At 41.0% G+C, this 26,604-nt stretch overlaps 1 protein-coding gene across 1 annotated transcript in view; it reads right to left on the minus strand.

Moving 5' to 3' along the window:
• The window catches only part of LOC146002841 (CDK2-associated and cullin domain-containing protein 1-like), a 190,038-nt gene that overhangs the window by 57,752 nt on the left and 105,682 nt on the right, over positions 1-26,604 (minus strand). The window lies entirely within an intron of this gene.

The following is a 26,604-nucleotide window of genomic DNA, read 5'->3' on the forward strand; positions in this document are numbered from 1 at the left end:
TTTGTGTATCTTGTTACTTTTGTACTTGATACAGAGTCTGATGAAGACCTTGCTAGAAGGTTGAAACGTTACGTTTGGTTTATGTTTTTAATAAAATAAATTACTGCCTTTGTTCAGCATATTTAGTTTTTCGCATACACTTGTACGTCGTACCACGTATAACCATCATTTGTATATCTATATCAGTGAACTCTCAAGAGTGGATCGTGAAGTGAAGGGCGTAGTGAAATTGAAACTTAAGAGAACATAATGAAAACTCATCATCACCTCCGGGTCATTCCATGTCAAATCATCCAGAATTTTGTGAAAATGTCACCCACCATCCCCGATTTTGATGAAATTCGGTATGCTTATAGAACTTTTCATGCTGATTACAAAAATGACAACTTTTTTAAAATTGGTCAAGGGGTTCAGAAGTTACGCACTTTTTAAGATCTCCGTGTACGCCACATCCGGCTCCACTTTGAATGACACGCATTAGGTTATAAACGATCAGATCTTCCCTCGGGTTTGCCGTAGAAACTTCAGGTTTGTTTTCTTTTGTTCAGAATAGTATAAGCTTTCATTTAAATAACGTTTCAGATGAATGCATCAGTAAACATGTATTTTTATATATAGTTTTATGTATTTTTTTAGAAAAATAAATGACTAACTTCAAGAGCGAATTTCATGCAATGCCCCCCCTTCAATTTCCCCCCAATTTTATATGTAGGTAGCTCAGAGTGTGTACTAATGCCTGATGAAAAAATTGGGATGGGCGGTTCAGAGACAGGGTGATAAAAAAATCATTTGCATAAAATGACATTAAAAGTAAATCTTATTAAAAATGCTTATGTATTTAGCACAAAACCTGAAGTACAATATGTTTCAAGTTACAATATTCAAAATTTATGTTCACTAAGCATAGGCGTAACCTGGCGGGGGCAAAGGGAAGCACTTGCCCCCTCCAAAATTTATAGATTAATTTTAAAATATTGCAAGTAATAATTACAGTGGAACCCCGATTTAAGTTCCTCGATTTTACATTTTCCTTCATTTTGCATTCAATCTTGATGGTCTGGTTAGAAATTTTCCATGATTTTATATTTTCCCACGTATTAAGTTTTTTCAGCTTGGTCTCCTGCATAACGTAAAATTGAGGTTCCACTGTATCTAAGTTAGTTTCAACAGTCTTCATTTTTTAAAATTTTATATATTATATAATTATATATATAATTATTATTAATATTCCCAAGTTTAGCAAATTTATCTTCGAGAACATTCTTTTTGTGCATTTTATCTCAATATGGAAGTTCTTTTTTGGCTACTCTTCATGGGGATACGTAATATGAAGTAAGAATTAATACTACACATTTGTGCTGATTGATGTTTTTTCAAATGGAGCTTTTTCGACACATACCACAGAAAATATCCTTCTGACGGGATGGTTGGAATAGTAAAAATACTTGTAAAGACTTCTATAGTATAAAGCAACAAGTACGGCAATTATGTAGAAATAGTATTCAAGGCATAAATTTCTTTAGTAACCATCTAGGGTGAAATGACAACAACCCACAGTACAATGTGTCAGCGATTGCAAAGTACTACAACAGTACCAGGAAGTATGCACTATTTTGAACTTACAGGTTCCGTAAGTTACTTTTTACAAGTAACTGAGTTACAGTCAATCATTAAAAAAGTTACTCAGTTATTGTTACTGGTACTTTGATAGTAACTGAGTTTCTTTTACAGTTACTGTAACAGTAACGTACTGTTAATGATCATTGATTTGTGTAAACGTTACACAAAATCAATGATCAAGAAGACTTCCATGTTTTACTTATGTTTCTAGTACATAATATGTATTCATATATTTACATTATTACTGCTAATAAATGATGGAAAACACAGTCAACTTTGCTTGAACGATTATAATTAAAATCATTTGTATGCTGACTACGGTATTTTGAATATGGTGTCATTGATTCCACTTGCACCTATTTCTTCCTCCTCCATTCCAAGTTCACAAATAAATGATCATTAACAGTACGTTACTGTTACAGTAACTGTGAAAGAAACTCAGTTACTTTAAAAGTACCAGTAACAATAACTGAGTAACTTTTTTAATGATTGACTGTAACTCAGTTACTTGTAAAAAGTAACTTACGGAACCTGTAAGTTCAAAATAGTGCATACTTCCTGGTACTGTTGTAGTACTTTGCAATCGCTGACACATTGTACTGTGGGTTGTTGTCATTTCACCCTAGATGATTACTAAAGAAATTTATGCCTTGAATATTATTTCTACATAATTGCCGTACTTGTTGCTTTATACTATAGAAGTCTTTACAAGTATTTTTACTATTCCAACCATCCCGTCAGAAGGATATTTTCTGTGGTATGTGTCGAAAAAGCTCCATTTGAAAAAACATCAATCAGCACAAATGTGTAGTATTAATTCTTACTTCATATTACGTATCCCCATGAAGAGTAGCCAAAAAAGAACTTCCATATTGAGATAAAATGCACAAAAAGAATGTTCTCGAAGATAAATTTGCTAAACTTGGGAATATTAATAATAATTATATATATAATTATATAATATATAAAATTTTAAAAAATGAAGACTGTTGAAACTAACTTAGATACAGTGGAACCTCAATTTTACGTTATGCAGGAGACCAAGCTGAAAAAACTTAATACGTGGGAAAATATAAAATCATGGAAAATTTCTAACCAGACCATCAAGATTGAATGCAAAATGAAGGAAAATGTAAAATCGAGGAACTTAAATCGGGGTTCCACTGTAATTATTACTTGCAATATTTTAAAATTAATCTATAAATTTTGGAGGGGGCAAGTGCTTCCCTTTGCCCCCGCCAGGTTACGCCTATGCTTAGTGAACATAAATTTTGAATATTGTAACTTGAAACATATTGTACTTCAGGTTTTGTGCTAAATACATAAGCATTTTTAATAAGATTTACTTTTAATGTCATTTTATGCAAATGATTTTTTTATCACCCTGTCTCTGAACCGCCCATCCCAATTTTTTCATCAGGCATTAGTACACACTCTGAGCTACCTACATATAAAATTGGGGGGAAATTGAAGGGGGGGCATTGCATGAAATTCGCTCTTGAAGTTAGTCATTTATTTTTCTAAAAAAATACATAAAACTATATATAAAAATACATGTTTACTGATGCATTCATCTGAAACGTTATTTAAATGAAAGCTTATACTATTCTGAACAAAAGAAAACAAACCTGAAGTTTCTACGGCAAACCCGAGGGAAGATCTGATCGTTTATAACCTAATGCGTGTCATTCAAAGTGGAGCCGGATGTGGCGTACACGGAGATCTTAAAAAGTGCGTAACTTCTGAACCCCTTGACCAATTTTAAAAAAGTTGTCATTTTTGTAATCAGCATGAAAAGTTCTATAAGCATACCGAATTTCATCAAAATCGGGGATGGTGGGTGACATGGCCTGGATGAATTGACGTGGAATGACCCCTCCGTGTTAAAATGTAGTTTAGTCTATGTTACCAATACACAAGGATCCACGAAAATGAAATAGATAATTGTGGACTGAAACTACCAAAGCGGACATTTGATATCTGGTGCATTCCACCAAAAGTAGTCATACTCAATGTAAATAACAAAATGAATTAATATGAAAATTATTATTGTTTTTAATTTAATTAAGGTTTAAATGTTTGTGAATGAAAAATTATTAGCTTGTGTAGCCCATATACTTCGCAGACAAATTAAATCAAACTTTCCTACATTTTTAGAGCGCCACACACGGAACACCTTTTCGTTAATGCTTTTCATATATTCAGGCTATGTAATCATATTCATGTTGTTTTTTTTAATTTGTTAGCAGACACCAAAAAGTACATAATTCTATGAAATCAGTTCATTATGAATATTTTAATACAATCTCATATCTAGGCCTTTATATTTTATGTGTGAAATGTCACACACGTAACGCTGTAATGCCCCATTGTTGTCACATTAAAATAGTGTTCGATTGTACGTATGTTATTTATGTATCTCCTTATTTCACAGGGTTAAGTCCAAAATAAGAGAACGAATGAATGAATTATATCATAAAATACGATTATCATTTTCCGTAGGGAACAATGATGTGCGGCTCATTTTACCCTTCGGTCTGTATCTGTAGATATTGAATATTCTCATATATACATATTTGGGTCTTGTATAGTAATGTACGAACTTAATATTTGTAATTGCATGGAGTAATTTCCTTCTATGTATTGGATTTAGGTTTAGGTTTATTAGGTTCTATAATACGGGACAAACTTGCGGGGGGGGGGGATAATAACCTGGCAATCATTGCACTATGAGTGCGGTACGCTCGAGCATTTCACGTTCGATGGTAAGGGATTCGCACGATTGAGAGCGAGCGAAAACAGCCCCATGCAGGACTCTAAATGCATGTAAAACTCGAAACTAGAACAGTAGAGACTTTTGGTATAGAATAGAATAGAATTCTTTATTGTCATTAAGCAAATTCAAATTGCAATAGACAACGTCATAACCTATATATTTTTATATTTATTAGATATGCTGTTCTGACAATCAGGGACTAATGTTTTGATGCGGGCCCGCCTTTAGGGATGTGCGACGAGTGCCGCCGCACGGTGCCTGGCACTTCCGAAATGCAATGTTATTGATAAGATAAGATAAGATAAGATTTATTTCATCCATGAATCACTTATTTGCATATACAGACAGTTATATCGGACATGTCAGTTTGTTTACATTATCATAAACAATGCAGTATAATAAAACAATGAAATACAATTTATGGTTACATAGTAGCATTATAATACAATAAAATGATGTCATTATTTCATTTCTAGTGCAAGTGTGATCATATTGAAACAGAGGAAAGAAAATTTTAAAAAATAGAAACATATTAGTGACATAGCTTCATTTGTAATCAGCATGCGACCAGGGGGGATTTGCCATTAGGCTATCCTAGGCTATAGCCTAGGGGCCGAAAGTCCAAGGGGACGCACAAAAATGATACACGTGTGGAATCTAAGTGTATTGTTTTATCGAAGTTTAATGATTTTTTAAAGATCAGTTGTGTCTATATTTTAAAGTTTAAAAAGGTAAAGTGCTCCCCTGTGCATAGCACCACGCCATGAAGGCGTATAGGTGGTGTGGGGGTAACGCTTACAAGTGTTATTAATACAGAACATGCAATTACTTGAAGTGAAGTACCATGAAAACAATTCTAATAATAATAATAATAATAATAATAATAATAATAATAGCAATGATAATAATACTAATAGTGTTGGCATAGCCTAAAACAAAGGATAGCCTAGGGGCCCAAATGTTATGAATCCCCTACGACAAAGTTCACAATCGTATCCGTTTTAAAAACGTAAACACATTTATACATTATGCCAAATACAACAAATACGTATGATTAACCACAGAACATAATATTATAATAATGTTAAGTTAATTAGTGAAATATCAACTTACGTATCTTGGTAGCGCCCAACAACATGTAAAAACCGAAAGAATATGAAGATCTTTTTCAGCTTGCAATATTCGGGTTAGTAGTTAACCAACGGTTGCTCGAAATACTTCAAATTAATAGTTTTTATGCTCACTATTACAGTCGTTACATGCTAACAGTGCCGATAACAGTTGCGAGTGTCGAAAGAAGTTTCCTTTGAAATTAATCAGGATGTATTTGAGAACTAGCATGTCTCAAAAACGACGCCTTACTCACTTGCCACATTATCGATAGAAAGAGATTTGACACTCAAATTGACTTTATGAGGAAGATAAATTCTACATGAAGACAAGCTATAGATGGATTTCTCTCCATTGTATTTATGTGTTCTCTCCAAAGGAATTTCCTCATACACACTGACCAAATCATATGAAATGTCCATTCTTTTAAAGTACCTGTTCGTAAAAGTAGTGTAAAAGTATTGTTTCAAAATAACACTTTGTAGGTATCCTCTTTTTTTATCAATTGAATATCAGTTTTTGACATATTTTGACAATTTTTTGTCGATGTTTTAGCGTTTAGCGATGTTTTAGTACAATTTTCAATGCACTTCTTTTTTTTCCACCTCACACTTGTAGGTATATCACGATCTTACGTGATATAACTTAACCTATCCTTTTTTCTTACTTATTGTTTCAAAATAACACTTTGTAGGTATCCTCTTTTTTTATCAATTGAATATCAGTTTTTGACATATTTTGACAATTTTTTGTCGATGTTTTAGCGTTTAGCGATGTTTTAGTACAATTTTCAATGCACCTCTTTTTTTCCCACCTCACACTTTTAGGTATATCACGATCTTACGTGATATAACTTAACCTATCTTACGATTTTTTTTTCAGTGATATAACTTAACATATCATTTTTTTTTATTTTCGCACCGAACTAACTTACATTGGACTCCGTTTGTTTTAATATTTCAGTATTTTAAAGTTTTTTCACATATTTTATATAACCTAAAAAATGTGTTGATTTTTTTTTAGTATGTGACAATTTTTTTTTATGAATTTTAAAACTGCTCTGTGACCCTCGTATTCTTCACGTCGTACGCGAAGGACTTCTCGGCGACCAGGATGACGCTGCACACGGTATCCTCGGGCAATGGACTGTTGAACTCGCAAACGATCTTGATGTTGGTGCGATCGTTGACCACGACCTGCTACCGCTTCGTCGTGTTGATGACGAACATCGGCCTGTGGATTTTGAATTCGCTGGGCGTATAGTACATGTCGACGTTTCCCTCTGTTACCCTCTTGTAAGCGGTGTAAGCTTCGTAAAGTTTTAGATAATCATCTTTTGTCATGTCGAGGTTGTAATTCTCGCGCGGGAACACTTCGTTCCTGCCATTCTTGAGATAAACATTTTTGATCTTGGAGTCGTCGAATTTGCTGGAATCTTTTTCCTGATTGTTATCGCGTCCGGTCTGAAAGAGTACAATGACGAAATCTGGCATGTCGAACTGTATATTATTGAACTGCGTCGTCACGTCGAATTCCAGATGACTTCCTGACGCTATTTTCTGCACGCACTGGTAACCGTGAAAGTGAATGGGCACCTGTGGACTTTTCAAGATCTCCGCTTTGTACTTGAGAGCGTAGTTCGTTTCGTATTCCACGATAGGCATTCTCAACTCCATGCTCCGGATGACGCATTTGGCTGCTTCGGGTAAAGTGTTGGGCAGCGGCGTGATACCGTCTGCGTTCAAGTTACTGTATCGCATCAGTGCGTCGTTATCGTTGGCCGCTCTTCGAAATGTGATTCTCAGTCCTCCCTTCCACATGATCTCCTTGTAGTCCGAGAAGAATCCCGGAAGCAGACTCATGGGAAAGAGCACCGTGTGACTTCTCGTCGATATTTTCGTCCCCGCTTCGAACCCCCCCCCCCCGCTTGATAGTATGCTGCGTCCGTTTTGGATAATTTCAATGTTCCCACTGCCGTTGACGTGATGCCTGGATAATCGATTCTGTCGATGACGGTGTTGTGATTCCTCACCTCCACCTGCGAGAACAGGTGAGGCACAAAGTTGTCCACGAGTATCAAATTTGCTGCTGCGGGGAACGCGTCTCCGCTTTCTTTCTTCACCACGTCGAATTGAAGGTAAAGGTCCGCTCTGTGAGGATGAACGAACCCATCGCCTACGTCCACGTCGTATTCGATTTCCCGGTTCGCTTCGTTCAAATTGGCGAACGTGCGACGGTTCGGAGGGAAAGATTGCAATTCGTAACTTTCGATTTGTTCCATGATGTATGGTTATTTATTATACGTCGATCTCCACGACGGCCGTGGTCGTGGCACCTGCAAAATCCACCACGTCGCCTTTCGCTTTCGTCACCACCAACTCTATGTTGTCTATGCGGTTGCGACATACTGGAAAATAGATCGGCGAAGAGGGTGTGTAGATGATCGGTTCCATGAATTCGGAACTGGGTTTGAACGTGGCTATGATTCCCGTCTGCTTGTGACTTCCCAACAACCCTTCAGATTTCGTGATCATGCCTTCGGCCACGTTGCAGTGAACGTTCAAAGTTTCGATGGCTAGAAATTTAGGAATGTTTGCTCCCGTGTGCTTGATGCCAGCTTCGAGTTTGGTGTTGTTCTCGAAACCTAAAAGTTCTCCTATGGTGTCCAGGTCCACGGTCTCCGTTGCGGACACAATTTCGACTCTGTGCGTGACTGAATTTTGAGAAAGGTACGTGCCTTAAGGTAACTGAGCTTGCAAAGTAGAAAGATTGTACTGACCTGGCGTGACGACGATATGTTCACTTCCGACGCTAATTTTGTTGTTGTGCTGCGTGACGTTAGGTATGAGGTACATGCTGTAGAATGCACGCAGAGCTATGGATTTAGGATAGACGATGTCGTCGTGCAGCGTGAGTTTCAAGATCGAAGATTCGCTCGTGAGATGGAACACGCGCATTATGATGCTTTAGGTTCCACAATGCTTTCTGGAAATCTTCCACCTGTGGCTTATTTATTTTAGAGAGAAACGCGAGCATGGAGAGACAGAGATGACCGCAGTTCACGTCTCCGAAATTTTGAATGCGTTCGTCGTTGTAGTATAGGTTGTTCGTTTTCAGATAATGAACTAAATTTGTAGGTGGAACACCTCCGAAAGAATCGAAAACGAATGCTTTATTGTTACTTGCATTTTTGTGGTAACATATCCAATGCGTGCCTGGATTTTCTTGACTGTCCAAGTTGACTACGCCACATTCTCTATTTTTAACGGTTGAAGGTAACGAATCGGACATGAAAACGCCTCTGAAGTGTTTGATTTGTAATGGTTTGATTAAAAATTCAATGTCTCGGTTGGTGAGTGCTTCTTCTTTTTTTTATACTTGCTCGCGACCCCCTTCCCTTTCTTCTCCATGGCCAGATTGTGACGTTTCTGTTCTTCCAATTCCGCTTTGTTCTTCTTCGAGTCGATCACGGTTTTCGCGATGGCGGCGCTACCCCCAGCCAATCTTCCAACGGCCCCCAATGCTGCCAGAATGGCCGGGATGCTGAATATGAACCCCCCTGTCTTTTGCTGTTTCCGCGAACGCTGCACCCTCTCAATTGTGGAGTGCTGAGCAGCAATTTCATTCCGTGTCCTTTCGTCAAGCAAGAACGTTTCTTCTCGCGTTGTTTCTTGGTGAGTAACCCATCGAGGGCACCCAGCGTTTTCAGATTCGAATAAGGTATCTGGTTCACAACACCCTTGGGCTTCATGTTATTTTCACGGTATGTTATTTATATATATATATATATATATATATATATATATATATTCTGAGATTTTTTTTGTTTCCCTCTCTCGTGTATTTTTTTTTCAAGGTATGTTATTTTATATACTCCGCGCAGCCGTTACACAAATTCTATTACGTGCTTTGTTTTCTTACCAAGAAGTTCCTTTGTCCCCTTGTACACGATTCGAGTTTTGTTCTCGATTAAAATAGATAGCTTCTCGTCGGATAACATGTTAGCGTATCGATCTGGTAAAAATAGACTGTATTGTCCGTTGAGCAACAGACGTACTTTGGGACCATACTGGGTAGAAACAATTGAACCGGAAGTTATCGTGTAAGGATTGTCGACTTCCAATTCCTGAATTTTTATATACTCGACTCACAAATTTAGCATTGGTTTTAATGCTTGGAGGTCACTTATTTTTTCAGTCATATCGAAGAAATTCAGGGTGTGTGTTAGAATTTTTAATTTTCACAATGTGTTATTTATATACCGAAGAATTTTTTTTTGATCTCGTAGATTTTTTTTTCACGATGTGTGTTATTTATATATCAAGTTTTTCTTTTGACTTGTACATTTTTTTTGGCACGTACATTTTTTTGTCTTGTACATTTTTTTGACACGTACATTTTTTTGTCTCGTACATTTTTTGACACGTACGTTTTTTTTGACACGTACATTTTTTTGTCTCGTACATTTTTTTGTCATATTTTTTTGACACGTACATTTTTTTTGACACGTATATTTTTTACACCTACATTTTTCTCAAATTTTTTTTGACAGGTACATTTTTTTGACACGTACTTTTTTTGTTGCACATTTTTTGACTTTTTTTGACAAGACAAAAATTTTTTGACGATAAAAATTTTTTACGATAAGGCAACTTTTTTTTCTGACGATGCAAATTTTTTCACGTCAACTTTTTTTGACGATAAAAAGTTTTTACGATAAGGCAACTTTTTTTGTGACGATGAAAATTTTTCCACGTCAACTTTTTTTTGACGAGACATTTCTTTTGACGATAAAAAAATTTTACGATAAGGCAACTTTTTTTCTGACGATGAAAATTTTTCCACGTCAACTTTTTTTGACGAGAAAAATTTTTTTGATGATAAAAATTTTTTACGATAAGGCAACTTTTTTTCTGACGAAAATTTTTCCACGTCAACTTTTATTTGTGTCGACAAATTTTTTTGACGATAAAAAATTTTTACGATAAGGCAACTTTTTTTCTGACGATGAAAATTTTTCCACGTCAACTTTTATTTGTGTCGACAAATTTTTTTTGACGATAAAACATTTTTACGATAAGGCAACTTTTTTTCTGACGATGTCCACGTCAACTTTTTTTGTGTCGAGACATTTTTTTTGACGATAAAAATTTTTACGATAAGGCAACTTTTTTTCTGACGATGTCCACGTCAACTTTTTTTTGTCGAGACATTTTTTTAACGATAAAATTTTTTTACGATAAGGCAACTTTTTCTGACGCCATGGCAATTTTTTTAACATGTACATTTTTTTGACGTATATTTTTTTTGTCATATTTTTTTGACACATACATTTTTTTGACATGTATATTATTATTTTTTTTTCACAGTGTGTTAGAGAAAGAAAGTTCGTGCTTTGGAAAACGCGATGATGTGCGTGATGATATCTTCGGCCTCCTGTTTAGACTTGAACCAATCATCTGTGTATCGTGTTCTCCCCTGCCTCGCCTCGTGAAGTTCGTCCATCCTGTCGTTTAATTTTTCCCCTGCAGCTGAAAGAAGAGTATCGAGATCACCGCACCTCATTCCACTGATCTCCCGAAGATAATTCTTGACAACCATTTCACAAGGGATACGAAATTTCGGTGTTGTTCTTGCTATGTTTAAAAGTTTCCCTACATCCCCACAATCTCCGTTTAAGGCGTGTTTGAATATGATGCATAGCAGTTCGGGCGGTAAGTCGATTATACAAGACATGTTGTTATTATTTTTTTACTGTATGTTATTTATTTATATACCCCACCCAAATTTTTGTTTCGTGTTCATGGCGATGGTCGTACCTAATGCGGCGACCCGTTCACCCAGCGAGGCGTCTCTGCTGACGAATCTTTCGAAAGCGGCATGCTCTAACTTTCTGTCAGCATCATGACGTACATCGAGATCGGTATTAGTATTGTAGGCAATATCGTGATCCTTGCATGCAGCATCCAGGGGATTCACACCCTTGTCGGCTCTCTCCAGTCGCTGATTAAGTTTGGTTCCGGGGCCGCAGTACTGGCAACCTGGCAGGTGCATCTCGAAAGGTAACTTGTTGATGATGTCGTTCACGAGTCCCTTTCCTTCGGCCACCTTCCAGAATCTCGGAGGCAGCGTGTTGATGATTTTGATCAAGTAACCTATGCCCTTGTCGTCGTTCACGATGAAGTTGGAAAGTTTGGTGCTGATCATGTCCACGATGCCAACCTTCTCGTTGTAGAAATTACGATTGCCTGCATTCTCTTCACCGGCTATCACTAACAATCTGTCGATGAGTTTCCTCACGTCGTCCACCCAAACGAATTCTTTGGGTAACGTGTTGTAGCATTTGACGCCGCTTCCACTTTTCACCTCGTTCCATATCGGTTTGATGAGATTCCTGTACTTCTCACCGCTGCTTGATTTCACCCTATTCTGCGAGGCATCGTTGTTCTGGTACATGGCATCCGTCATGATTAGAATTTCCCTGTAACTCTGGTAATCTTAGTCGGAGTAATCTTTCGGATATTTTTTGGCAACGAGTTCCCACAGTCCCACCATACCTGGATACCTGGTCCAACTATTTATATCGCCTAAATTAACTTTAATGTCGTTGCCTTCGAAGGAGACTTTCGATTTCCCAATCTTCCACACGACGCCTTCGTTGGTTTCCATGCTCGGATACAATCCAAACACTTCATCCTTGTCGAATTTCCCCGTGCTCAGATGGTCTCGTGCCAAAGGTCCCAACTCGATCTTATCCAAAGACGTGCTGCTTATGGCTCGACGTCGTGCCGGTACGTCCTTCAGTTCGAACGGCGTCGAAGGAATGCTTGAAATGGGCGTGGGTACAATGTAACTTTTAGCTGCAAGTGGTACGAGTTCGTTGATCAAATTTTTATTTTGTTCCGTGACACCTTTAATTTCTTTACCTAGATCGCTGATGGCATCGATCACAGGTTGATCTTGACGTTTCTTCTCTTCGTACAAACCACGATTCTCGGATTTCCAACCTTTGAAGCGTTTCGCGAGGTAATCGCGAAGCTTAAGATTTTCGTCTTCGATTTTTCGTTTCGTCATAATGTTATTTATACACGTCGTTTCTCACAACGTTGCAACGTTTAGAAAGTCGTCGATTTTGTTCCTAGTAGTGTAGGTGGCCCGGTTCTGCGCCCGAAAGTGAGGCTCGCCTTAATGGATTGCTCTCGTAAGGCGCGAGCCTCATTTTCTCGCAGTGTTGCCAACTCCTCACTCGAAAAAATCACCAACTGATATTTTGAAGCCTTTCACGGTGTATGTTAACCTCACAAGCAGTGTTGCCAACTCGAAAAATGAGGCTCGCCTTAATGGATTTCTCTCGTAAGGCGTAGCCTTTCACCTCGCGTTAATGGATTTCTCTCGTAAGGCGTAGCCTTTCACCTCGCCTTAATGGATTTCTCTCGTAAGGCGTAGCCTTTCACCTCGCGTTAATGGATTTCTCTCGTAAGGCGTAGCCTTTCCACCTCGCGTTAATGGATTTCTTTCGTAAGGCGTAGCCTTTCACCTCGCGTTAATGGATTTCTCTCGTAAGGCGTAGCCTTTCCACCTCGCGTTAATGGATTTCTTTCGTAAGGCGTAGCCTTTCACCTCGCCTTAATGGATTTCTCTCGTAAGGCGCGAGCCTCAAGCAGTGTCGCCAACTCCTCACTCGAAAAAATCACCAACTGATATTTTGAAGCCTTTCACGGTGTATGTTAACCTCACAAGCAGTGTCGCCAACTCCTCACTCGAAAAAATCACCAACTGATATTTTGAAGCCTTTTATGGTGTATGTTAACCTCACAAGCAGTGTTGCCAACTCGAAAAATGGACCTCGCCTTAATGGATTGCTCTCGTAAGGCATGAGCAGTGTTGCCAACTCGAAAAATGGACCTCGCCTTAATGGATTGCTCTCGTAAGGCATGAGCAGTGTTGCCAACTCGAAAAATGGACCTCGCCTTAATGGATTTCTCTCGTAAGGCGCGAGCCTCAAGCAGTGTTGCCAACTCGAAAAATGGAGCTCGCCTTAATGGATTTCTCTCGTAAGGCGCGAGCCTCAAGCAGTGTCGCCAACTCCTCACTCGAAAAAATCACCAACTGATATTTTGAAGCCTTTCACGGTGTATGTTAACCTCACAAGCAGTGTTGGCAACTCGGGCGAGGCGTAGCCTTTCACCTCGCCTTAATGGATTTCTCTCGTAAGGTGCGAGCCTCATTTTCTCGCAGTGTTGCCAACTCACCCCACGAAAATTTCACCAACTGATATTTTGAAGCCTTTCACGGTGTATGTTAACCTCACAAGCAGTGTTGCCAACTCGGGCGAGGCGTAGCCTTTCACCTCGCCTTAATGGATTTCTCTCGTAAGGCGCGAGCCTCATTTTCTTGCAGTGTTGCCAACTCCTCACTCGAAAAAAATCACCAAGGTTTTTATTCGGTCTAACCTAACCTAAAGCAAGGAGCTGGCAACACTGCTTGAGACTTGCCCTTAATTAATTGCATAAAACAATTTGCCAACCTACTGGTACTTTTGCCATAGCTTTTTTACAAAAAAAAAAGAGAGGGAAGAGTTAAACAACCGACAATGCTGCTAATATTTACCTACAGCTTTTTTTTTTACTTGGCAAGGGTTTAGCCAATTTATACACTGGTGCAACATACACACACTGCGCAATAGAGCCGGCAACAAATATATACTGCCGTAAAAGAGAGAGATGGATGGATGGCAACACAGTATGTGTGTGCGTGTGTGTGTGTATAATATGTAGCATTATTAACTAGAGTGTGTTGCCCACTTCGCAGAGCGTCGCCGACCTTCACACGCAGTTTACCGAGATGCGAAGCATCGTGAACGATCTTACCGAGAAAAGTTCGAAATTGAATCAAGTCGAGAACCTTCAGAGTATCGTCGTCAACATCAGAGATCAAGTTGGAGTGCTGGAATCCACGCAGGAATCGACGCTGACCTCTTTCGGTGCCAAATTACAAGAACTCAACGAAAACTTCAAGCGGTTGAACGTGGAAGTGAAAATCAAACCGTCATTTTCTACAGTAGCGGATACCATCATCGAACATTTGTTGCCCGTACAAAATACACTGGGACAGCTTCACAGCAACCTCGTTAGCGTCGATACTAAATTCGCTAAACTGCATTCTCTGCAAGCCATCGAAATCAACAGCGTACCCAATCAACAGAGAATCTCCACGTTCGTCGAAGGTAACAAACTGTACATGTTACATCCTTATCATCCGTACTACAAGTTTCTCCTCGATGGCACGATTCAGATAAATGAATTTTCGTACTGGTCTCACGGCAGAAAAGCTAGCGTTCCCACCATGACCTTGATATCGAATCGTGGTGTCCAGAAAGCAGGAAACATTCCTCTGGCACGTTGGAACGAAACGCGCAACATATATGAAATACACGAAGACGAAGATCTCACCGTTTTTGACGTGAGTGCCGGCGATAAGCTGATCATTCAAAACACGAGCGAAGTGCCACCTTTTTTTGAATCCCATCACGCTGGTGCTTCTCTTCAAACGTAATCTCTAAAAAATGTCTAGGCAAGCCATCGTCGAAGAATTGCATAAACCTGCACGCCGCAACTACAAACGTTTAGCTGTGGTAACCAAGGGCATCGATGACCTCTGGCAAAGTGACCTCGTGGAGATGAGTAGCGGCAATCTAAAAAATATGCATAAATTGAACAAGGGCAACAAGTACCTCCTCACCGTCATAGACACGTTTTCGAAATTCGCATGGGCTCTACCTTTGAAAGCCAAAACGGGAACGTGCGTCACGGAAGCATTCAAGACAATTTTTCGCGAAAGCAACAGACGACCTCGGTTTTTGCAAACGGACAACGGTAAAGAATTTTACAATGCCGTATTCCAAAAATTTATTCGGAAACACGACATTCGACATTATTCGACTTTCAGTCACATCAAAGCCAGCATCGTGGAAAGATTTAATCGAACCTTGAAAACACACATGTGGAAACGATTCACGCTTCGAGGAAATTACAAATGGGTCGACATACTGCCAGAACTCGTTAACGACTATAATCACACGGAACACAGAACAATAGGCATGAAGCCAGCTGACGTTACGAAATCCGACGAGCAGCGTTTAATTTCTACAGTTTACTGTCCAAAGTACACTCCCACGACTACCAAGAAATCAAAATTCAAAATTGGAGACCAGGTGAGGATCAGCAAATTCAAACGCACCTTCGAGAAGGGGTTCACAAAAAATTGGAGCACGGAACTTTTTACGGTGGTTCGAGTTTTACCCGGAAACCGACACACGTATATAATAAAAGATAGTAGCGGCGAGATTTTGAAAGGAAGATTTTATGAAGAGGAACTCTCTAAAACGAAACATCCTAACACGTACCTTATCGAAAAAGTTTTGCGTAAGAGAGGCGACAAACTTTTGGTGAAATGGCTGGGACTTCCGGACACGAGTTGGATCGATTCAAACGAAGTGATCTTGTGAGTGCGTGGAATGTCGTGAAACGTCTACCTGATTCGGAAAGTCAAACGAAAAAAAAGAACGGCGAGTTGCTTCCCGACAGCATCCGCTGTCTGATCGTAGGTCCTTCGGGGTGTGGGAAAACGACACTGCTCGTGGACAATTTTCTCCTCGCACCGAATTGGTTAGATTGGAAGAACAGGCACCTCTACGTATTTTCGAAAAGTTTGGAGCAAGCGAAATACCAGCAACTGATAAAACTGTACGATGGTCTGGACATTGCAACGTTCGCTTCGGAAATAATGCCACTCGACGATTGTCGTAAAAATTCAGTTGTTGTGTTCGACGATGTTATTCTGGAAAATCAAAATGAAATTCGCAATTTTTTCACGCAAGGTCGTCACAAAAGAATAGATTGCTTCTTCCTAGCTCAAACGTTTTCCAAAATTCCAAAACAGTTAGTACGCGACAACGCTAATTTCATATGTTTGTTTCGTCAAGATCACACCAACCTCAAGCACGCGTACGATGACTACGTAGGCGGAGACATGAACTACAATCAATTTTCGGAACGCTGCTGTTCCCACTGTTGGAACAGTGACGATTTCGGATTCGCGACGATCGACATGACGAGAAAACCCAACGATGGAAAATACAGAAACAAAATCAACGACTTTCTAAACGTTGCAACGTTGTGAGAAACAACGTGTATAAATAACGTTATGACGAAACGAAAAATCGAAGACGAAAATCTCAAGCTTCACGATTACCTCGCGAAACGCTTCAAAGGTTGGAAATCCGAGAATCGCGGATTCTACGAAAAGAAAAAAAACGTCAAGATCAACCTGTGATCGACGCTATCAGCGATCTAGGTAAAAAAATTAAAGGCGTCACGGAACAAAATAAAAATTTGATCAACGAACTCGTACCACTTGCAGCTAAAAGTTACACCGTACCCACGCCCATTTCGAGCATTCCTTCGACGCCGTTCGAACTGAAGGACGTACCGGCACGACATCGAGCCATAGGTAGCACGTCGTCGTCTTTGGATAAGATCGAGTTGGGACCTTTGGCACGAGACTACCTGAGCACAGGGAAATTCGACAAAGATGAAGTGTTCGGATTGCATCCGAGCATGGAGAGCAACGAAGGCGGCGGTGTGGTTTGGAAGATTGGAAAATCGAAGGTGACCTTCGAAGGCAACGACATTAAAGTTAATTTAGGCGAGAAGGATAGTTGGAACAGGTATCCGGGTACGGTGGGACTGTGGGAACTTGGTGCCAAAAAGCAGCCGAAAGATTACACCGACGAAGATTACCAGAGTTACAAGGAAATTTTGATCATGATCAGATCAGTTTCAATGGCACAATACGAAAAATTTCACTAGTTCAAGATTAGTTACAATATCATTTTCATCACTTATCAGTTACAATATCTTTTTTTTTTTGCACTATAGCACGAGAGACAAATCAGAAAATTTGCACAAAAAAATTTGTTGTTGTTTTTACATGAGAAAATTAACAATAAAATTTTTTTTTTATCGTTTCAGATGCTGTCGAAACATCAAAAACACATACACATACAAACACACTAAAAAAAGCATGCAACTTTATTTGTAACACACACACATACATTCTCCATCTTCATCAAGAAAATATTATAATAAACATAATTATTTTTATCTATCACACAATAAAACTCTATATCCAAAATATTACAACATCAAATAACACTAGAGACGTTAGTACACGTTGCATGCATTACGGAGGTCCTCTGTAGGGTTTTATGGAAGTTTGGGGGAAAAAAAAAACACGTGAAACCCTACAGAGGTGCGGTTATCTACAGCCGCAGCCGTTAGAACCTTTTTGGGTTGGGCACCACGCACCCTGGCGGGGTTAGGAGCCAGGCATCCTAAAAAAAAAAACAACAATTATTTATTTGTTTGCCTCACAATACGAAAAATAATAAGAGGCGCCAGCGCGCACGTGTGTATAGCACATCGTGTTTCCCCCAAGAGAGGTTTACAAAAATCGCGATAGGTCTCTCTTTCTTTATCTTACGGTAATGTTGGTATCTCTATCTTTTTTTTAGTTGTAGATGGGTTGCCAACACACTCTAGTTAATAATGCTACATATTATACACACACACACGCACACACATACTGTGTTGCCATCCATCCATCTCTCTCTCTTTTACGGCAGTATATATTTGTTGCCGGCTCTATTGCCCAGTGTGTGTATGTTGCACCAGTGTATAAATTGGCTAAACCCTTGCCAAGTAAAAAAAGCTGTAGGTAAATATTAGCAGCATTGTCGGTTGTTTAACTCTTCCCTCTCTCCTCTCTTTTTTTTGTAAAAAGCTATGGCAAAAGTACCAGTAGGTTGGCAAATTGCTTTATGCAATTAATTAAGGCAAGCCTCAAGCAGTGTTGCCAGCTCCTTGCTTTAGGTTAGGTTAGACCGAATAAAAACCTTGGTGATTTTTTCGAGTGAGGAGTTGGTAACACTGCGAGAAAATGAGGCTCGCGCCTTACGAGAGAAATCCATTAAGGCGAGGTGAAAGGCTACGCCTCGCCCGAGTTGGCAACACTGCTTGTGAGGTTAAGATACACCGTGAAAGGCTTCAAAATATCAGTTGGTGAAATTTTCGTGGGGAGAGTTGGCAACACTGCAAGAAAATGAGGCTCGCGCCTTACGAGAGAAATCCATTAAGGCGAGGTGAAAGGCTACGCCTCGCCCGAGTTGGCAACACTGCTTGTGAGGTTAACATACACCGTGAAAGGCTTCAAAATATCAGTTGGTGAAATTTTCGTGGGGTGAGTTGGCAACACTGCAAGAAAATGAGGCTCGCGCCTTACGAGAGAAATCCATTAAGGCGAGGAGAAAGGCTACGCCTCGCCCGAGTTGGCAACACTGCTTGTGAGGCTCGCGCCTTACGAGAGAAATCCATTAAGGCGAGGTGAAAGGCTACGCCTCGCCCGAGTTGGCAACACTGCAAGAAAATGAGGCTCGCGCCTTACGAGAGAAATCCATTAAGGCGAGGTGAAAGGCTACGCCTCGCCCGAGTTGGCAACACTGCTTGTGAGGTTAACATACACCGTGAAAGGCTTCAAAATATCAGTTGGTGAAATTTTCGTGGGGAGAGTTGGCAACACTGCAAGAAAATGAGGCTCGCGCCTTACGAGAGAAATCCATTAAGGCGAGGTGAAAGGCTACGCCTCGCCCGAGTTGGCAACACTGCTTGTGAGGTTAACATACACCGTGAAAGGCTTCAAAATATCAGTTGGTGAAATTTTCGTGGGGTGAGTTGGCAACACTGCAAGAAAATGAGGCTCGCGCCTTACGAGAGAAATCCATTAAGGCGAGGAGAAAGGCTACGCCTCGCCCGAGTTGGCAACACTGCTTGTGAGGCTCGCGCCTTACGAGAGAAATCCATTAAGGCGAGGTGAAAGGCTACGCCTCGCCCGAGTTGGCAACACTGCAAGAAAATGAGGCTCGCGCCTTACGAGAGAAATCCATTAAGGCGAGGTGAAAGGCTACGCCTCGCCCGAGTTGGCAACACTGCTTGTGAGGCTCGCGCCTTACGAGAGAAATCCATTAAGGCGAGGTGAAAGGCTACGCCTCGCCCGAGTTGGCAACACTGCTTGTGAGGCTCGCGCCTTACGAGAGAAATCCATTAAGGCGAGGTGAAAGGCTACGCCTCGCCCGAGTTGGCAACACTGCAAGAAAATGAGGCTCGCGCCTCATTTTCTTGCAGTGTTGCCAACTCGGGCGAGGCGTAGCCTTTCACCTCGCCTTAATGGATTTCTCTCGTAAGGCGCGAGCCTCACAAGCAGTGTTGCCAACTCGGGCGAGGCGTAGCCTTTCACCTCGCCTTAATGGATTTCTCTCGTAAGGCGCGAGCCTCACAAGCAGTGTTGCCAACTCGGGCGAGGCGTAGCCTTTCACCTCGCCTTAATGGATTTCTCTCGTAAGGCGCGAGCCTCACAAGCAGTGTTGCCAACTCGGGCGAGGCGTAGCCTTTCACCTCGCCTTAATGGATTTCTCTCGTAAGGCGCGAGCCTCATTTTCTTGCAGTGTTGCCAACTCGGGCGAGGCGTAGCCTTTCACCTCGCCTTAATGGATTTCTCTCGTAAGGCGCGAGCCTCACAAGCAGTGTTGCCAACTCGGGCGAGGCGTAGCCTTTCTCCTCGCCTTAATGGATTTCTCTCGTAAGGCGCGAGCCTCATTTTCTTGCAGTGTTGCCAACTCACCCCACGAAAATTTCACCAACTGATATTTTGAAGCCTTTCACGGTGTATGTTAACCTCACAAGCAGTGTTGCCAACTCGGGCGAGGCGTAGCCTTTCACCTCGCCTTAATGGATTTCTCTCGTAAGGCGCGAGCCTCATTTTCTTGCAGTGTTGCCAACTCTCCCCACGAAAATTTCACCAACTGATATTTTGAAGCCTTTCACGGTGTATGTTAACCTCACAAGCAGTGTTGCCAACTCGGGCGAGGCGTAGCCTTTCACCTCGCCTTAATGGATTTCTCTCGTAAGGCGCGAGCCTCATTTTCTCGCAGTGTTACCAACTCCTCACTCGAAAAAATCACCAAGGTTTTTATTCGGTCTAACCTAACCTAAAGCAAGGAGCTGGCAACACTGCTTGAGGCTTGCCTTAATTAATTGCATAAAGCAATTTGCCAACCTACTGGTACTTTTGCCATAGCTTTTTACAAAAAAAAGAGAGGAGAGAGGGAAGAGTTAAACAACCGACAATGCTGCTAATATTTACCTACAGCTTTTTTTACTTGGCAAGGGTTTAGCCAATTTATACACTGGTGCAACATACACACACTGGGCAATAGAGCCGGCAACAAATATATACTGCCGTAAAAGAGAGAGAGATGGATGGATGGCAACACAGTATGTGTGTGCGTGTGTGTGTGTATAATATGTAGCATTATTAACTAGAGTGTGTTGGCAACCCATCTACAACTAAAAAAAAGATAGAGATACCAACATTACCGTAAGATAAAGAAAGAGAGACCTATCGCGATTTTTGTAAACCTCTCTTGGGGGAAACACGATGTGCTATACACACGTGCGCGCTGGCGCCTCTTATTATTTTTCGTATTGTGAGGCAAACAAATAAATAATTGTTGTTTTTTTTTTTAGGATGCCTGGCTCCTAACCCCGCCAGGGTGCGTGGTGCCCAACCCAAAAAGGTTCTAACGGCTGCGGCTGTAGATAACCGCACCTCTGTAGGGTTTCACGTGTTTTTTTTTTCCCCCAAACTTCCATAAAACCCTACAGAGGACCTCCGTAATGCATGCAACGTGTACTAACGTCTCTAGTGTTATTTGATGTTGTAATATTTTGGATATAGAGTTTTATTGTGTGATAGATAAAAATAATTATGTTTATTATAATATTTTCTTGATGAAGATGGAGAATGTATGTGTGTGTGTTACAAATAAAGTTGCATGCTTTTTTTAGTGTGTTTGTATGTGTATGTGTTTTTGATGTTTCGACAGCATCTGAAACGATAAAAAAAAAATTTTATTGTTAATTTTCTCATGTAAAAACAACAACAAATTTTTTTGTGCAAATTTTCTGATTTGTCTCTCGTGCTATAGTGCAAAAAAAAAAAGATATTGTAACTGATAAGTGATGAAAATGATATTGTAACTAATCTTGAACTAGTGAAATTTTTCGTATTGTGCCATTGAAACTGATCTGATCATGATCAAAATTTCCTTGTAACTCTGGTAATCTTCGTCGGTGTAATCTTTCGGCTGCTTTTTGGCACCAAGTTCCCACAGTCCCACCGTACCCGGATACCTGTTCCAACTATCCTTCTCGCCTAAATTAACTTTAATGTCGTTGCCTTCGAAGGTCACCTTCGATTTTCCAATCTTCCAAACCACACCGCCGCCTTCGTTGCTCTCCATGCTCGGATACAATCCGAACACTTCATCTTTGTCGAATTTCCCTGTGCTCAGGTAGTCTCGTGCCAAAGGTCCCAACTCGATCTTATCCAAAGACGACGACGTGCTACCTATGGCTCGATGTCGTGCCGGTACGTCCTTCAGTTCGAACGGCGTCGAAGGAATGCTCGAAATGGGCGTGGGTACGGTGTAACTTTTAGCTGCAAGTGGTACGAGTTCGTTGATCAAATTTTTATTTTGTTCCGTGACGCCTTTAATTTTTTTACCTAGATCGCTGATAGCGTCGATCACAGGTTGATCTTGACGTTTTTTTTCTTTTCGTAGAATCCGCGATTCTCGGATTTCCAACCTTTGAAGCGTTTCGCGAGGTAATCGTGAAGCTTGAGATTTTCGTCTTCGATTTTTCGTTTCGTCATAACGTTATTTATACACGTTGTTTCTCACAACGTTGCAACGTTTAGAAAGTCGTTGATTTTGTTTCTGTATTTTCCATCGTTGGGTTTTCTCGTCATGTCGATCGTCGCGAATCCGAAATCGTCACTGTTCCAACAGTGGGAACAGCAGCGTTCCGAAAATTGATTGTAGTTCATGTCTCCGCCTACGTAGTCATCGTACGCGTGCTTGAGGTTGGTGTGATCTTGACGAAACAAACATATGAAATTAGCGTTGTCGCGTACTAACTGTTTTGGAATTTTGGAAAACGTTTGAGCTAGGAAGAAGCAATCTATTCTTTTGTGACGACCTTGCGTGAAAAAATTGCGAATTTCATTTTGATTTTCCAGAATAACATCGTCGAACACAACAACTGAATTTTTACGACAATCGTCGAGTGGCATTATTTCCGAAGCGAACGTTGCAATGTCCAGACCATCGTACAGTTTTATCAGTTGCTGGTATTTTGCTTGCTCCAAACTTTTCGAAAATACGTAGAGGTGCCTGTTCTTCCAATCTAACCAATTCGGTGCGAGGAGAAAATTGTCCACGAGCAGTGTCGTTTTCCCACACCCCGAAGGACCTACGATCAGACAGCGGATGCTGTCGGGAAGCAACTCGCCGTTCTTTTTTTTCGTTTGACTTTCCGAATCAGGTAGACGTTTCACGACATTCCACGCACTCACAAGATCACTTCGTTTGAATCGATCCAACTCGTGTCCGGAAGTCCCAGCCATTTCACCAAAAGTTTGTCGCCTCTCTTACGCAAAACTTTTTCGATAAGGTACGTGTTAGGATGTTTCGTTTTAGAGAGTTCCTCTTCATAAAATCTTCCTTTCAAAATCTCGCCGCTACTATCTTTTATTATATACGTGTGTCGGTTTCCGGGTAAAACTCGAACCACCGTAAAAAGTTCCGTGCTCCAATTTTTTGTGAACCCCTTCTCGAAGGTGCGTTTGAATTTGCTGATCCTCACCTGGTCTCCAATTTTGAATTTTGATTTCTTGGTAGTCGTGGGAGTGTACTTTGGACAGTAAACTGTAGAAATTAAACGCTGCTCGTCGGATTTCGTAACGTCAGCTGGCTTCATGCCTATTGTTCTGTGTTCCGTGTGATTATAGTCGTTAACGAGTTCTGGCAGTATGTCGACCCATTTGTAATTTCCTCGAAGCGTGAATCGTTTCCACATGTGTGTTTTCAAGGTTCGATTAAATCTTTCCACGATGCTGGCTTTGATGTGACTGAAAGTCGAATAATGTCGAATGTCGTGTTTCCGAATAAATTTTTGGAATACGGCATTGTAAAATTCTTTACCGTTGTCCGTTTGCAAAAACCGAGGTCGTCTGTTGCTTTCGCGAAAAATTGTCTTGAATGCTTCCGTGACGCACGTTCCCGTTTTGGCTTTCAAAGGTAGAGCCCATGCGAATTTCGAAAACGTGTCTATGACGGTGAGGAGGTACTTGTTGCCCTTGTTCAATTTATGCATATTTTTTAGATTGCCGCTACTCATCTCCACGAGGTCACTTTGCCAGAGGTCATCGATGCCCTTGGTTACCACAGCTAAACGTTTGTAGTTGCGGCGTGCAGGTTTATGCAATTCTTCGACGATGGCTTGCCTAGACATTTTTTAGAGATTACGTTTGAAGAGAAGCACCAGCGTGATGGGATTCAAAAAAAGGTGGCACTTCGCTCGTGTTTTGAATGATCAGCTTATCGCCGGCACTCACGTCAAAAACGGTGAGATCTTCGTCTTCGTGTATTTCATATATGTTGCGCGTTTCGTTCCAACGTGCCAGAGGAATGTTTCCTGCTTTCTGGACACCACGATTCGATATCAAGGTCATGGTGGGAACGCTAGCTTTTCTGCCGTGAGACCAGTACGAAAATTCATTTATCTGAATCGTGCCATCGAGGAGAAACTTGTAGTACGGATGATAAGGATGTAACATGTACAGTTTGTTACCTTCGACGAACGTGGAGATTCTCTGTTGATTGGGTACGCTGTTGATTTCGATGGCTTGCAGAGAATGCAGTTTAGCGAATTTAGTATCGACGCTAACGAGGTTGCTGTGAAGCTGTCCCAGTGTATTTTGTACGGGCAACAAATGTTCGATGATGGTATCCGCTACTGTAGAAAATGACGGTTTGATTTTCACTTCCACGTTCAACCGCTTGAAGTTTTCGTTGAGTTCTTGTAATTTGGCACCGAAAGAGGTCAGCGTCGATTCCTGCGTGGATTCCAGCACTCCAACTTGATCTCTGATGTTGACGACGATACTCTGAAGGTTCTCGACTTGATTCAATTTCGAACTTTTCTCGGTAAGATCGTTCACGATGCTTCGCATCTCGGTAAACTGCGTGTGAAGGTCGGCGACGCTCTGCGAAGTGGGCAACACACTCTAGTTAATAATGCTACATATTATACACACGCACACGCACACACATACTGTGTTGCCATCCATCCATATCTCTCTTTTACGGCAGTATATATTTGTTGCCGGCTCTATTGCGCAGTGTGTGTATGTTGCACCAGTGTATAAATTGGCTAAACCCTTGCCAAGTAAAAAAAAGCTGTAGCTAAATATTAGCAGCATTGTCGGTTGTTTAACTCTTCCCTCTCTTTTTTTTGTAAAAAGCTATGGCAAAAGTACCAGTAGGTTGGCAAATTGCTTTATGCAATTAATTAAGGGCAAGTCTCAAGCAGTGTTGCCAGCTCCTTGCTTTAGGTTAGGTTAGACCGAATAAAAACCTTGGTGATTTTTTTCGAGTGAGGAGTTGGCAACACTGCAAGAAAATGAGGCTCGCGCCTTACGAGAGAAATCCATTAAGGCGAGGTGAAAGGCTACGCCTCGCCCGAGTTGGCAACACTGCTTGTGAGGTTAACATACACCGTGAAAGGCTTCAAAATATCAGTTGGTGAAATTTTCGTGGGGTGAGTTGGCAACACTGCGAGAAAATGAGGCTCGCACCTTACGAGAGAAATCCATTAAGGCGAGGTGAAAGGCTACGCCTCGCCCGAGTTGCCAACACTGCTTGTGAGGTTAACATACACCGTGACAGGTTTCAAAATATCAGTTGGTGATTTTTTTCGAGTGAGGAGTTGGCAACACTGCTTGAGGCTCGCGCCTTACGAGAGAAATCCATTAACGCGAGGTGAAAGGCTACGCCTTACGAAAGAAATCCATTAACGCGAGGTGAAAAGCTACGCCTTACAAAAAAAATCCATTAACGCGAGGTGAAAAGCTACGCCTTACGAAAGAAATCCATTAACGCGAGGTGAAAGGCTACGCCTTACAAAAGAAATCCATTAAGGCGAGGTGAAAGGCTACGCCTTACGAGAGAAATCCATTAAGGCGAGGTGAAAGGCTACGCCTTACGAGAGAAATCCATTAAGGCGAGGTGAAAGGCTACGCCTTACGAGAGAAATCCATTAACGCGAGGTGAAAGGCTACGCCTTTCGAGAGAAATCCATTAAGGCGAGGTGAAAGGCTACGCCTTACGAGAGAAATCCATTAAGGCGAGGTGAAAGGCTGCGCCTTACGAGAGAAATCCATTAAGGCGAGGTCCATTTTTCGAGTTGGCAACACTGCTCATGCCTTACGAGAGCAATCCATTAAGGCGAGGTCCATTTTTCGAGTTGGCAACACTGCTTGTGAGGATAACATACACCGTGAAAGGCTTCAAAATATCAGTTGGTGATTTTTTCGAGTGAGGAGTTGCCAACACTGCTCATGCCTTACGAGAGCAATCCATTAAGGCGAGCCTCATTTTTCGAGTTGGCAACACTGCTTGTGAGGTTAACATACACCGTGAAAGGCTTCAAAATATCAGTTGGTGATTTTTTCGAGTGAGGAGTTGGCAACACTGCGAGAAAATGAGGCTCGCGCCTTACGAGAGCAATCCATTAAGGCGAGCCTCATTTTCGGGCGCAGAACCGGGCCACCTACACTACTGTTCCTGTATTTTCCATCGTTGGGTTTCCTCGTCATGTCGATCGTCGCGAATCCGAAATCGTCACTGTTCCAGCAAGAAGAGCAGCGTTCCGAAAATTGATTGTAGTTCATGTCTCCGCCTACGTAGTCATCGTACGCGTGCTTGAGGTTGGTGTGATCTTGACGAAACAAACATATGAAATTAGCGTTGTCGCGTAGTAACTGTTTTGGAATTTTGGAAAACGTTTGAGCTAGGTAAAAGCAATCCATTCCTTTGTGACGACCTTGCGTGAAAAAGTTGCGAATTTCATTTTGATTTT

The sequence above is a fragment of the Lepisma saccharinum genome, chromosome 19 (genome assembly GCF_977018435.1).
Source record: "Lepisma saccharinum chromosome 19, izLepSacc3.1, whole genome shotgun sequence".
NCBI classification, from domain to species: Eukaryota; Metazoa; Arthropoda; class Insecta; order Zygentoma; family Lepismatidae; genus Lepisma; species Lepisma saccharinum.